This window comes from Euphorbia lathyris, chromosome 7, assembly GCF_963576675.1.
Source record: "Euphorbia lathyris chromosome 7, ddEupLath1.1, whole genome shotgun sequence".
NCBI lineage: Eukaryota > Viridiplantae > Streptophyta > Magnoliopsida > Malpighiales > Euphorbiaceae > Euphorbia > Euphorbia lathyris.
The window spans coordinates 52,551,735-52,565,069 of record NC_088916.1 but is presented as its reverse complement, the minus strand read 5'-3'; the positions used below and the strand labels follow the sequence as shown (position 1 = coordinate 52,565,069).

The 13,335-nt window shown below is 34.9% G+C and overlaps 1 non-coding gene across 1 annotated transcript; it reads left to right on the top strand.

The window, feature by feature from the left end:
• Window positions 1-12,307: 12,307 nt before the first annotated feature.
• On the top strand, window positions 12,308-12,414 carry LOC136201709 (small nucleolar RNA R71). The gene has a single exon (XR_010674051.1). It is a non-coding gene; the product is annotated as a small nucleolar RNA R71 (small nucleolar RNA).
• The last annotated feature ends 921 nt before the right edge of the window (window positions 12,415-13,335 follow it).

Sequence of the window (13,335 nt, the reverse complement as noted above, 5' to 3'; positions counted from 1 at the left end):
GGCATTAGAGACAAGATCAACATTGGCTCTAGACCTCTAACATTTGCATCACCAAATAAGGAAAGAAGCAGAAGCTCTAGACGGACTATCTCCTGGTCAACTTGGAATCTTTGCCTCATTTGGTTAGACAGTCAGACTATCTCTATCAAGGCTCAGAAGCGTGGCATCTCGAAGACACAACGAAAAAAAAGAAGAACAACCATTGGTTGTGTACACTGGCTACTGAGGATGAAAGCGAAAGGAGAGTTGTTTCCCTCTAACGGTTATTTGGAATTTCAAAATAACTAGCCTCAAAGTGCCACTATAAAAGCCCCATCAATTGCTTCATTTGGATTTGATCATCAACACTGAAGTATATAGAGAATCATTATTGAAGTTCCAAAAATCAAAGCAAAAAGCCTATACACATTTCCTGTATTCATTCGCGTAATAGCTCTGAGTTCTTTCATTGTGTTCTGAGTAAGAACAAATTATCAATAGCTTACAAAAGTTCAGAAGCTCTTCTGTTTACTTCGTTTATAAGTGAACATCAAAAGAGGTAGATAGATAGTTGAGTGTTGAGTTTAAAGGAAAGTACTTTACAGAGCCTCTGTATATATTATAAGGGTTTGTGCTCTACCTATTGGAAAGAGTTCACTAGTGGATTAAAACCCAGAAGAAGGTATTTTGGGGACTAGATGTAGGCAGGAGACCAAACCAGTATAAATCAATGCGTAAAAATTTCTCCAACCCTTTCCTTCTGACATATTTATATTGCTTGCGTATGTGCTTAAAAATATATAACTTGTGCTTCTGACTATTGTACTCAATAGTGTGTTTAACAAAGGCTACTCCAGTTAAGTGGCCTAATGTTTCAACATTCAGAACCAGAATCAAGCTTTATTCTTGTTTAACGCAGCAAACAAAGTTTGCCTCTAATTCCGAGCAGCCTTGTGCTATTGAATTAAAAGTCTTAAATTTATCAATAGTTCCATTCACCCCTGCCTTTGGAACTAGATTCTATCTCACAAGAGACCAACACTTAGATACTCCCATGTTATGCTCTCTAGATGGGGTTTTGGAGTTATAACCACATTAATGACGTGTGTGCTCTCTTCCTCTAGATCGCCCTCTTGCACTTTCTCGCTGAGAATCCGAAAATAGATCTCTCTTACAAGGACAACTTCATATGATATGATGTTTGGTAGAATAAGCAGTAGAGTCCTGCTTGTTTAAATGTTTATTGGACTCTCTACCTTCTTTGAGCTCTTCCTTTACGTCCACCATTTTAGTTGCATGTTCGACACAAATGATGTTCATTGTTTCCTGCACAAATTCCATATTATAGATGAGTTGCATGGTGATCTCATCCATAAACTCCGTCTATCTAGGTTCTAGTGAACCCAAACATTCTTTTATTCGTCAATCTAAGTTTGAAGTGGCTTGTAAAGGCCTGATTAGATTTCCACTTGCATCCATAAGAGTTCCAGAACCTTGTGGAGTGTTTGATATTGAAGGGATTAAGAGTTTCTTAGGTATCATGATTCGTTTCTACGTCCATGTTCACTGCATCAACTTGATGTGGGATAATCTTATGCGAGCTTTATGGGATCCTTCCAATGGATAAGGTAAAACAGGAAAATAATCAATGAGGGGCAGATGACCGACGACCACACTTCAATACTTAAGTCAACAAAGTTAAAAGAGAAAAAAGTATTGAAAAGTATATAGTCTGAATATGCAAGGACAAAATTACTTTTTGTGTATTGTGTACTTTTCTTTTTTATATAGTGATAGAATTGTGCGCACTAAATAAACTGGATTACATGTGACAACTGCTTAATGGAAGAGGTATGATATTAATCTCAAATGGTTATATCAACCATAATCATTATTCGCAGTCAATTCAAAGTTGAAGACTGGGGTTGAAGGTACATGATCCCATTGTCTTCGTTAATTGGTCTAAATAACATTAGCGATTACTTCTTTAAAAGAAGTTATCTCATTGAACCATGTATACTGTGATTATTATATCGTAATATTACCCGTATAAAACTTTATTAATTAAAAAAACAGAAGATCCACAAGGAAATGTAACTGTTATCGGTTTTGATCACATGGACCTTAGTGACTATGCAATATTTGGTCATTTACTATTAGATTTAGGGTCCGTTTGTTTTACCTATTGTTTGCTGTTACGGTTTGCTGTTTGCTATTGCTGCTTGCTGTTTGCTGTTACGGTTTGCTGTTCGATGTTGGAAAAAACTGTTTTTCCAAAAAGCAGAGATTCTCTGCTTTTGTAAAATGCTGCTTTTCAGGTGTAAAAAGCAAATAGGAGGTCACTAATCAAACACCTAATACCAATTTTCAAGTGTAAAAGGCAAACATGAATATCATTAACCAAACACCTAAAACTCTCTATTTCGAACTGAAAAGGCAAATAGAAGTACGAAAAGGAGCACCCAAACACCCCCTTAAGCTTATTAGAATTTTAAGATGGAGATTCGAAACATCCTACGGGTTAAATTTAATAAATTTAGATCTAACAGTGAATGACTAAATTTACTTTATCATCAATGTCCATATAATTATTCCTGACTTTGTTAGTTAGTTAGTCAGTACGTTGTTTACTCTTAACTCTTATTATTTAATTAGGGAGTAGGAGCCCCCTCTTTTCTTTGACTTACATTTGTTTGTCATCTTGATTATGGAATTTATAATTTAAATCGTTTTTAGCTTACATATATTATGAATGAATTGACGAATGGACGACTCAAAATCAGATTCAACATCTCAGAAATGTCCCACTTTTTTTTTTTTAAAAAGAACATTAGATATCCATTATTAATAAAATTTTATATTACCAAGTAGCTAGTGTTATAATTAATTAGATTTTCTCCAACAACCATATCAAAATAAAACAAACAGAAAAGTTAGTGTTGCTCATATATGTAGCAGTGAATTATATTAATACAATATTTGTTCGATTAAGTGGAAAAATTAAATCAAATCAAATGGGAGACTTATTAACGAAGTCTCTGTCTTGTCTAGCAGTGTTAAACATGTTGACTTTGATCAAGTTAGTAGATGCAACTTGTAGAGAGAGTATTGAATAAACTCATGGTAAATTATATACATGTAGTACCTATCTTTATTCTATTTCATATTTGGTGTATAACCTTCAATTTTACATATAAAAGTATACAATTTTTTGGTGATCTTCCACTAAAGTGTACAACCGGTAGTTGTGACCGGTCAACGCGAAGTCAGCTGTTAGACAAGGTGCCGAACGGCCTCGCCCGAGCGGACCGGGGGGTGGACACCTCATGGCAACGTAAGCGGTGATTGGCGCCGAAAGCAACCAATCGTGGAATCAAGCTGCTTGGCATGACCGGAGCTCGGAGTATGGAAGAGTCGCCACCCACGAATGGGAAAATGAACACCGATCCCTTGCGGGAGACCGGTGAGGGTTCGGGAAACTTAGGTACGAGCCGAGAAGGCTAGCTCATTTCCGGAGAAAGGCTACTAGGCACCCCGACATCGCCCGGTTATGAACCACCGGCCTCCTACTCAGCGTGTTAGGCGATAACGGACTAATCGCATATTTCTTTAAGTTTAAAATTCATTTGAAACCTTTTCTTTCTCTCTTTGAAAACCGTTTTGAGCATGTCATTGAAAGCCATTTTAGTAAAGAATCACCCATTTTGCATGAATTTAAAGTATATAGGAGAGAGAGGGGGAGAAGAATTTGATTTATTCACAATGCGATTTTATGCTTTAGACTATACACTAACTCTAAGCTAATCTCATTCCCCAAAAACAAGTTTATTTACATGGTTCGTACCTTAATCGCCGTTGGAACGATTTAGGCACGTTTCAAAACCCCATTAATGACGTCCACTCGAATCGCCGTAGGAACGACTCGAGCGTTTGAAAACGTTGAGCAAACATTTTTAATCTAAAAGCGTGATTAAGCATACAAGTCAATTTATTTTGTACAAAAACCATTTAGTTAGGAAAACAATTCAAAACTTCATTATTCACAAAAGCAATTTTAATTACAAGGTTCGCTTAATCCGTCGTTGGAACGAATTAAGGTTTTAACACGTGATGTTTTAGGAAACGGTTTAAAAACAACAAGAAAACATTATTTACACTTTGGGAATATCTAGAAAAGCTTTAATTTAAATAAGCAACTTGAATCTCTTTTTGTGTTTTATTTTCCCTTTTTCACTCAATTAACCTTTGTTTGAATATAACTACAACAATTAATGAATTAAACCCAAATTCACCCAACCCAAATACTTTTAAAACATATATATATAGGAAATTCAAAATCGTGACACTTTTAGAAACCGTTTGAAATAGAAAATGAAATTAAAACACTTTATTTATCTTTTTGAAAACATTAAAAACCTTGAGTTAAGAAATCAAATTAAACCATCTCTTTTACAATCTAATCCACTCCTTGAAGTTTATTAACTAAAAACATGATTACTTCTTCCAATATACAACACCCCAAAAGGACCCCTCCTAATATAGTTAGGTATATATACATATATTCAAATAATTAGAAAACATATACTTTTATAGGAAAATAACTATTATATTAGGATTATTATTAAAAAATAGTTAGAAAGACAAAAGGTATAAAGACTATATTTAATGTCCAAATATACTCCTATATACATATATGACCTCTAATTTAACCCAAATATATCTATAAACACAAATAATATATTAATGACCCATAAACTCCCCAAAATAGCCTATAAAGTCACCAAATATCAAAATAGTCCCTACTCTTACCGAAACTCAAAAAAGAATCCCAAAACAAATAGCCAAAAATAATACTCTATATAATACCCCAAAATAATTACCTAGGTTATCTAAATAAACCAAAATGATACCATATTATATACCCTTAAACAATTAGCCCAAAATAGTACCCTATATATATATATATAAATTAAAATTATTTAAACCACATAAATATAAATATGCCTATAAATTAAATACTATATATAATGAATAATTTACTAGTGACGTATATGGACACAATCCCTAAATTAGAATAAAATACCCCATAATATAATATCCCAACATACCCGTATATAGATATCCACATCCCCTAATACACCTATATATATAATAAATTAATTTTAAAACTATTAAAATAACTAAATAAATATATATATATCTATACCCATGGCCCCAAATGTGAAACCAAAATCAAAAGTTAAAAAATGGTATTTTAAAAAAGTTCCAGCAGATTTTGTGACGGAAAATCCGTCACTGATCTGCTTTTAGTGACAGAAAAATGGAAAATCTCAGAAACAGTCCCTTTGAAATTCCAGATTTATCAAAACTTATTAGATCTACTCTATTTCATCATTTTAGCCTCCAAACTACCCCAAATCGGGTCATGGTTTGTAACGGAGGATTCTAAAACAACATTTTATTGAAAATAACGGTTCAAAACACTTGTAAACACATGGATCTACGACGTTTGGATCCCGAACTACCCTTAAATCGGGTCACGGTTCGTATTGGGATCCAAACGAAGTTTTTATTTCAAAACCAAAACCAAATACTTGTTCAAATGCAAAACAAAAAATTAACTTAACAAATCTAAACCATAAAAGTGTAAAAAAACAAATAAATAAATAGATCTAAACAATAAAATTGCAATAAAAGATTAAACGGGTCTAGTTCCTCAGATTATTATCTCTTAATCGGTAATTGGAATGCCAAATCAAGTCGATTGATAGTGTTTTGAGTCGGATTTCTTTGTGTTTTTGCTTTGTTCGGGTCTCGTGAAATTTTTCCAAAGGTTCGGGTCTTATTTTTCCTCCTCTAACGCCTTGGGCTCCATCCTATTTATAGGCAAATGGAGCCCTAAACTTAGTTTATTTTTGACTCCAAGCCAACTTGGAGCCAAAGATAAGCCAAATTAGCCTAGGAAATTTCATGGAAATATCCATGGCTAATTGCTATCATTACTATTGTTATTATTATTATTATTTGATTTTAATTATTATTATTATTATTTTTAATAAATCCTAAACTAAAATTGCACTTGGCATTTGGCCAAGTGCAACAAAATGCACTTGGCCGAATGCCAAGTGCAGGGGGTTGGGCCTGTGCAGCCCAGCCCCGTCACGGGCCGTCCAACGGCCCGTGACGTAAATACCGGCCACCAACGGGGCCGCGTTTATATATACCAAAAAAATAAAAACGTTTAACTAAACAAAATACATCTAAAAATAACCAAAATCAATAACGATTTTCATCGAAAATGATTTTCGTCAAAACTGATTTTATAAAATTAACTTTTATAAAATCGATCTTTTTACAAAACCATATATATTTTTTGGATTGCTCGAATACCAAAATAAAACCCTCTATCGTCCCGAGACTTTATTAAAAATAAAATAAATAAGAAAAGGGCGTGAAAATACCCCGAACTCGGCGAGATGATTTAAGATTTCACTCGCGGAACCGATTCGCCCGTCATCTCGATTCGATTTCCGAATTCGATCAAACCGGTCTCCACGGTTCCTTCGAACAATGTTTTTTTATTTATTTATTATTTTTTTATTGACTCATCATTTATTTCAATCGACTGATTTGGATCCCTTTTTATAATTTTTCTTCATCGGTCCTCCAACCCCGGTGTCTACAGTTGCCCTTACTTTTCTATTTTTGACAGTGACGTGTGTGCTTTTTGAAAAAAACTTTTCTAGAATTCAACACATGCAATGTGAAATATATTAAAGTAAAAGACACCTATAGAGTGGGAGGAGAAATACCTGATCTCCATGTCGCAAGTTCCTATCTTGTCTTCAATCTTCACTTTGGCTGTCCTATCCTTGCCTCTGAATCGGCTGCCGGCGAACGCTCCTTCTGGGGACCCTAGTCTCTAAATCGACCGCAGGTAAATGACTTTTTCTAGCGACCCTAGTCTAAATCAACCGCAGGTAAATAGCTTTTTCTAGCGACCCTAGTCTAAATCGGCCGCAGGTAAAGGGCTTTTTCTAGCGACCCTAGTCTTCACATCGACCGCAGGTAAAGTTGCTTTTTCTAGCGACCATAGTCTTTATCTCGACCGCAGGTAAAGTTGCTTTTTCTAGCGACCCTAGTTTTTATCTCGACCGCAGGTATTGTTTTAATTATGAAAAGGTATAATTTGTACCTTTCTGGAATGAAGAAACTTAATGTTTCAATTGCCAAGAGGTTCGTCGAAAGGGTGAGAGTGTTTCAGGCCTGATAGTGCAGGAAATACGCGTGTCGCGACCGCGAATGGCAAAGCCGCGGTCGCAACACGCTGATTTTCTTACGAAAATCAGGCATTAAAGCAACCTTTTGATTCACGGTAGAGAATTTAAAAATTCTCGGTATGAACAGAGAAATCCGAATCTACATAGACAATTCTGAAAAAGAGTATTCTCGGCAGGGAATTTCCAATTCTCGGCAGAGAATTGCCTTAAACTACAAAATCATCCTAATTTCCTAAAAATTAAATCTAAAATCATGAAATATAAATATTTTATGTATTTAAATCATAACATAAAGTCATCTAATCATAAAAATGGCATTTTGAAATAAAATAAAATAAAATAAAATAAACAAAATCATAAAAATAATAAAATAAAATAAACTGTGTAAAATAAACTGAGTAATTCATATGTCAGATAATCTTGTTACGAACTCAATTCCTATTTGTGAAATATTTTCGTAATAGATTTTACATCGATTACCATTAACTTTGAATCGAACTCCGTTAGGACCTTCCAGTTCCAAAGAACCATAATCGAATGTTTTGACGACTAAATATGGTCCTAACCATCTGGACTTAAGTTTTCCTGGAAATAAACGAAGTCGTGAATTAAATAACAACACTTTATCACCAACATTAAAGTGTTTGATTTTAATTTTGGCATCATGCCATTTTTTCACTTTTTCTTTATAAATCTTTGCATTTTCGTAAGATAGATGACGTAACTCATCTAACTCATTTAAATTGAGCAAACGTTTCTTACCTGCTTGATGTAAGTCAAAGTTAAGTTCTCTAATAGCCCAATAGGCTTTATGTTCTAATTCGACTGGCAAATGACATGCCTTACCATACACCAAACGGTACGGAGTCATTCCTATTGGCGTTTTAAATGCAGTACGGTATGCCCATAACGCATTATTAAGTTTAGAAGACCAATCTTTTCTAGAAGATGAGACCATTTTCTCGAGAATCCATTTGAGTTCTCTGTTTGATATTTCCGCCTGACCATTTGACTGAGGATGGTACGACGTTGATACGTGGTGGCGTACTCCATATTTTTTCATAAGCGTTTCAAAACTCTTGTTTATAAAATGAGTACCGCCATCACTAATGATAACTCTTAGACAACCAAATCTATAAAATATATCGTCAAGAAAATTAACGACAACCTTAGAATCACTCGTCGGGGTTGCAATTGCTTCAACCCACTTTGAAACATAATCAACGGCGACTAATATATAAGTTTTACCATTGGAAGGGGGAAAAGGTCCCATGAAATCTATTCCCCACATATCGAAGACTTCAACTTCTAATACGGTTGTGAGGGGCATCTCATCTTTCCTTCCTAGATTTCCTGTTCTTTGGCACTTATCACAACGAGTAATAAATGAACGGACATCTTTAAACATCGTAGGCCAAAAGAAACCACTTTCAAATATTCTAGCTGTTGTCTTGTTAACTCCATTGTGTCCTCCATAAGAGCTAGAATGACATTCTGACATTATGGATTCAAATTCATTTTCACCAACGCATCTCTTAATTATCCCGTCACCACAAGTCTTGAACAGAAAAGGATCTTCCCAAAAGTATTGTTTAATATCGAAGAAAAATTTCTTCCTTTGGTGGGAATTTAATCCTTCCGGAACAATATTGGCTGCGAGGTAATTAGCAATATCTACATACCAAGGTGATATAAAACTTTTCATTTGATAGAGGTGTTCATCAGGGAAATCATCTCGTATACCGATAGTTTCACCTATAGGACCGTTTTCATCTTCAAGTCTCGATAGATGATCGGCGACAAGGTTTTCAACTCCCTTTTTGTCTTTAATTTCTATATCAAATTCTTGCAATAATAAAACCCATCTAATTAGACGTGGTTTTGCATCCTTTTTAGCAAATAAATATCTTAATGCTGCATGATCAGTATAAATAATAACTTTCGAACCTAACAAGTATGACCTAAACTTGTCACATGCAAAAACTACGGCTAACATTTCTTTTTCTGTTGTGGTGTAGTTTAATTGTGCACCAGACAGTGTGTGACTTGCATAATAAATGACATGAAGTTTCTTATCCTTCCTTTGACCTAAAACACATCCGACAGCTAAGTCACTTGCATCGCACATAATTTCAAATGGTAAATCCCAATCGGGTTTAACAATAACAGGTGCACTGACTAAAGCTGTTTTCAATGTTTCGAAAGCTTTAACGCATTCTTCATTAAAATCAAAGGTTGAATCTTTCATGAGTAAATTAGTAAGTGGTTTGGAAATTACAGAAATTTTTTTAATAAATCTTCTGTAAAAACCAGCATGTCCTAAGAATGATCTTACTCCCTTAACAGTAGTTGGAGGGGGTAATTTCTCTATTACTGAGGTTTTTGCTCTATCTACTTCTAATCCTTTTTCAGAGATTTTGTGACCTAAAACAATTCCTTCGTCAACCATGAAGTGACATTTTTCCCAGTTTAATACCAAATTTGTTTCTTCACACCTAGACAAAACTTTATCCAAATTTTCTAGGCATGAATCAAAAGAATCTCCATAAACTGAAAAATCGTCCATAAAAACTTCCATGATATCTTCAATGAAATCATTAAAAATCGCAGTCATACAACGTTGAAATGTTGCAGGTGCGTTACATAGACCAAAGGGCATTCTCCTATATGCAAATGTTCCGTAAGGACATGTGAAGGTTGTTTTATCTTGGTCATCCGGGTAAATGTATATTTGAAAGAATCCGGAGTAACCATCAAGAAAACAGTAGAAAGCATGACCAGCTATCCTTTCGATCATTTGATCAATGAAAGGAAGAGGAAAATGATCTTTCCTAGTTGCTTTATTTAGATTTCTATAATCTATACAAACCCTCCAACCAGTGGTGGTTCGCATAGGTATTAATTCTCCTTCTTCATTCCTTACAACTGTTATGCCTCCCTTTTTAGGTACACAATGGATTGGACTAACCCATTCACTATCCGAGATAGGGTAGATGATTCCATTGTCCAGAAGTTTAGTAATCTCATTTTTTACTACTTCTTTCATGTTCGGATTTAGGCGTCTTTGCCTATCCGCTTTAGGTGGCTTATCTTCTTCTAAGTGAATTCTATGCATTACAATACTTGGATTAATACCTTTTAAGTCTGAAATTTGCCAACCCATACTTCCTATCCTATTTCTAACAACTTCTTTCAATTTCACTTCTTGGACTTGTGTTAATTTGTTAGAGATAATAATAGGTAGAGAATCGCCTTCGCCTAAGAAAGCGTACCTCAAATGACTTGGTAATTCTTTAAGTTCTAATTTAGGCGGAACTACAATTGAAGGTGGAACTGGTCCATCTTCTCGAATCAAAGGTTCTGGGTCCTTATCTTCTAGTTCCTCACTCATTATAGGTTCTATTATTTCTTCTTTCTGAACAATGTCATTTACACATTCTTCAATTAAATCAAGTTTCATACAAGCGAAATCCTCCATAGGATATTTCATTGCTTGATTCATATCAAACTCAATCTTATCATCTCCTATTCGTAAAACTACTTTCCCTTCCGACACGTCAACTAAAGCACGTCCTGTGTTCATGAACGGTCTACCAAAGATTAGCGGACAATTTACATCATAAGCAAAATCTAAAATAACGAAATCGGTAGGAAAAATAAATTTGTCAACTTTAACTAAAACATCCTCAATTATACCGTATGGTCTTTTAGTGGTTTGATCCGCTAATTGTAAAACCATATTGGTACGTTTGATGTCTTCTTCTAAGCCTAACTTATTGAATACAGATAATGGCATCAAGTTAATGCTTGCTCCTAAATCACAAAGACAACTTGGGAATTCTATATCTCCCAATTTACACGAAATGGTAAAACATCCGGGATCTTTGAGTTTTGTGGGCAAATTGCTTGACACAATCGAACTGCAATCTTCAGTAAGTGAAATGGATGAAATTCCTTCCCAACTGATTTTCTTTGAAATTAAATCTTTGAGGAATTTTCCATAGTTGGGAATTTGCGTAATTGCATCCATAAACGTTAAATTAATATGCAAATTCTTAAGTTTGTCTAAAAATATTAAAAGTTGTTTATCATAGTCCTTGTTGCGGACTTTGTGTGGAAAAGGTGGTTTGAGTACAAAAGTTTTAGTACTAGAGTCAATCGGTGCATCTTTTTGTTTTAATGTATCTTCTTTGGGTTTTGGTAAATCAGTTCCAGGTAAAGTCGAATTTTCGGACATTTTCGGGCCTAATTAGTTTTTCCCCGAACGAAGAGTGATAGCCTTAACATGCTCTTTCGGATTTTCTTCCGTATGGCTTGGAAGACTTCCCTCTTTTCGGGATGGAATTGATTTAGCGAGTTGTCCAATTTGAATCTCCAAATTATGGATGCTAGATGATTGGTTTTTAATAAGCTGATCAAATTTATTCTCGATCCGTTTAAAACCATCGTCGTGATTACTTATTTTTCCGCTCATCGCATCAATGAATTTGTCGATTTTAGAAGATAAAGTGCTAATCGTATCTCTTGATTGATTTTGATAATTAGTAATACGATTTTGATTAGCATTAACATTATTATTGTTATTATCTCTCTAGTTAAAGTTAGGATGATTTCTCCATCCAGGATTATATGTATTGGAATAAGGATTATTAGTTTGGTTTTGCCCTTGGACAAAATTTACCTGTTCAATTTCACTCATACCTTCGTAATTCACATCCGTTAGGATTGGTTGACCATTAGGATCACACGGTGCCATAAACCTATCAATTTTGTGCGACAAGGCAGAAAATTGGGCTTGCAACATCGCTACTGGATCAAGATTCACTATACCTTTAACTGATGATGTAGTTGAGGATGATGGTTTCGCTGATGGTAGGTGTCCACGCTCCACGGGCCACATACTGCTGTTGATTGCCATTTCCTCCAAAAGTTCTCTTGCTTGGGCAGATGTTTTCTTCATGAATAACCCTCCAGACATAGCGTCCAATGAACCTCTAGTTGTAGGATTTAGTCCATTATAAAATGTTTGCATTAAAAGTTCAGCGGGCAATTGGTGGTGTGGGCATAAACGTTGAAGTTCTTTAAAATGTTCCCAAGCCTTATAAAGAGTTTCATTATCATTTTGAGAAAAAGATGTTAACTCTTTAATGACTCTTGCGGTTTTTGCTAAAGGGAAAATTTTTGATAAAAATGCTTGGGCTAATTGCTCCCAAGTCTCAATTGATGCGGCTGGCATAGAAGTTAACCATTCTTTGGCTTGATCCTTCAAAGTAAAAGGAAAAAGGCGAAGTTTGATTGCTTCTGCAGTTACATCAGTAATTTTAAAAGTGTCACAAATTTCTAAGAAATTTGTCAAATGGGTATTAGGATTTTCGTTAGGTAACCCGTAAAATGTTACATTATTTTGCAACATATTAAGCAACGCAGGCTTAATTTCAAATTGATTTGCATTGATTTGGGGTCTAACTATACTGTTTGTTACACCGGCCACTCCTGGCCTAGCGTAATCCATAAGTGTGGCCATTACTTCTGGCTTGGTAATTTTAGTTTTTATTGGGGTTTGGTTTTTCTTTTTCTTTTCTTTCTTGTTCTTTTTAAGAGTTCTTTCAATTTCTGGGTCAATAGAATCTGACCTAGTCAGTGCCTATAGGATTGACGACCCTATAGAAGATTAAGCCCAAATTGCTGAGCCTTAGAGCTAGTTTCGGCCTTACAAGGGAATCACGAACTAGGGACTTTAGGAGGATAGGTCGGGTTAATCGCCTCGGACACAAGTGACTTAGGTTTTAATTCAATTGCTTAAACAATCTATTTTCATTATCATCGTACCCCTTCATGTTCCTTCGGATAATTGCATTGGTAAAAGATCACTTAGGAGTAGTTTAACTTAATTAGGGGTAGAGTAACTTAATTAGGCGTAGAATAACTTAGTTAGAATCAGATAACTTAGCCAGGAATAGTACAATTCAACCTAGGAGTAGATTAACTTAGAAAAACCAACTCAAAACCCCCTAAGCCTAGATAACACCTGAAACCAAGTAACTCGATACTTGCAGAAATAAATCCTGTGGACGAT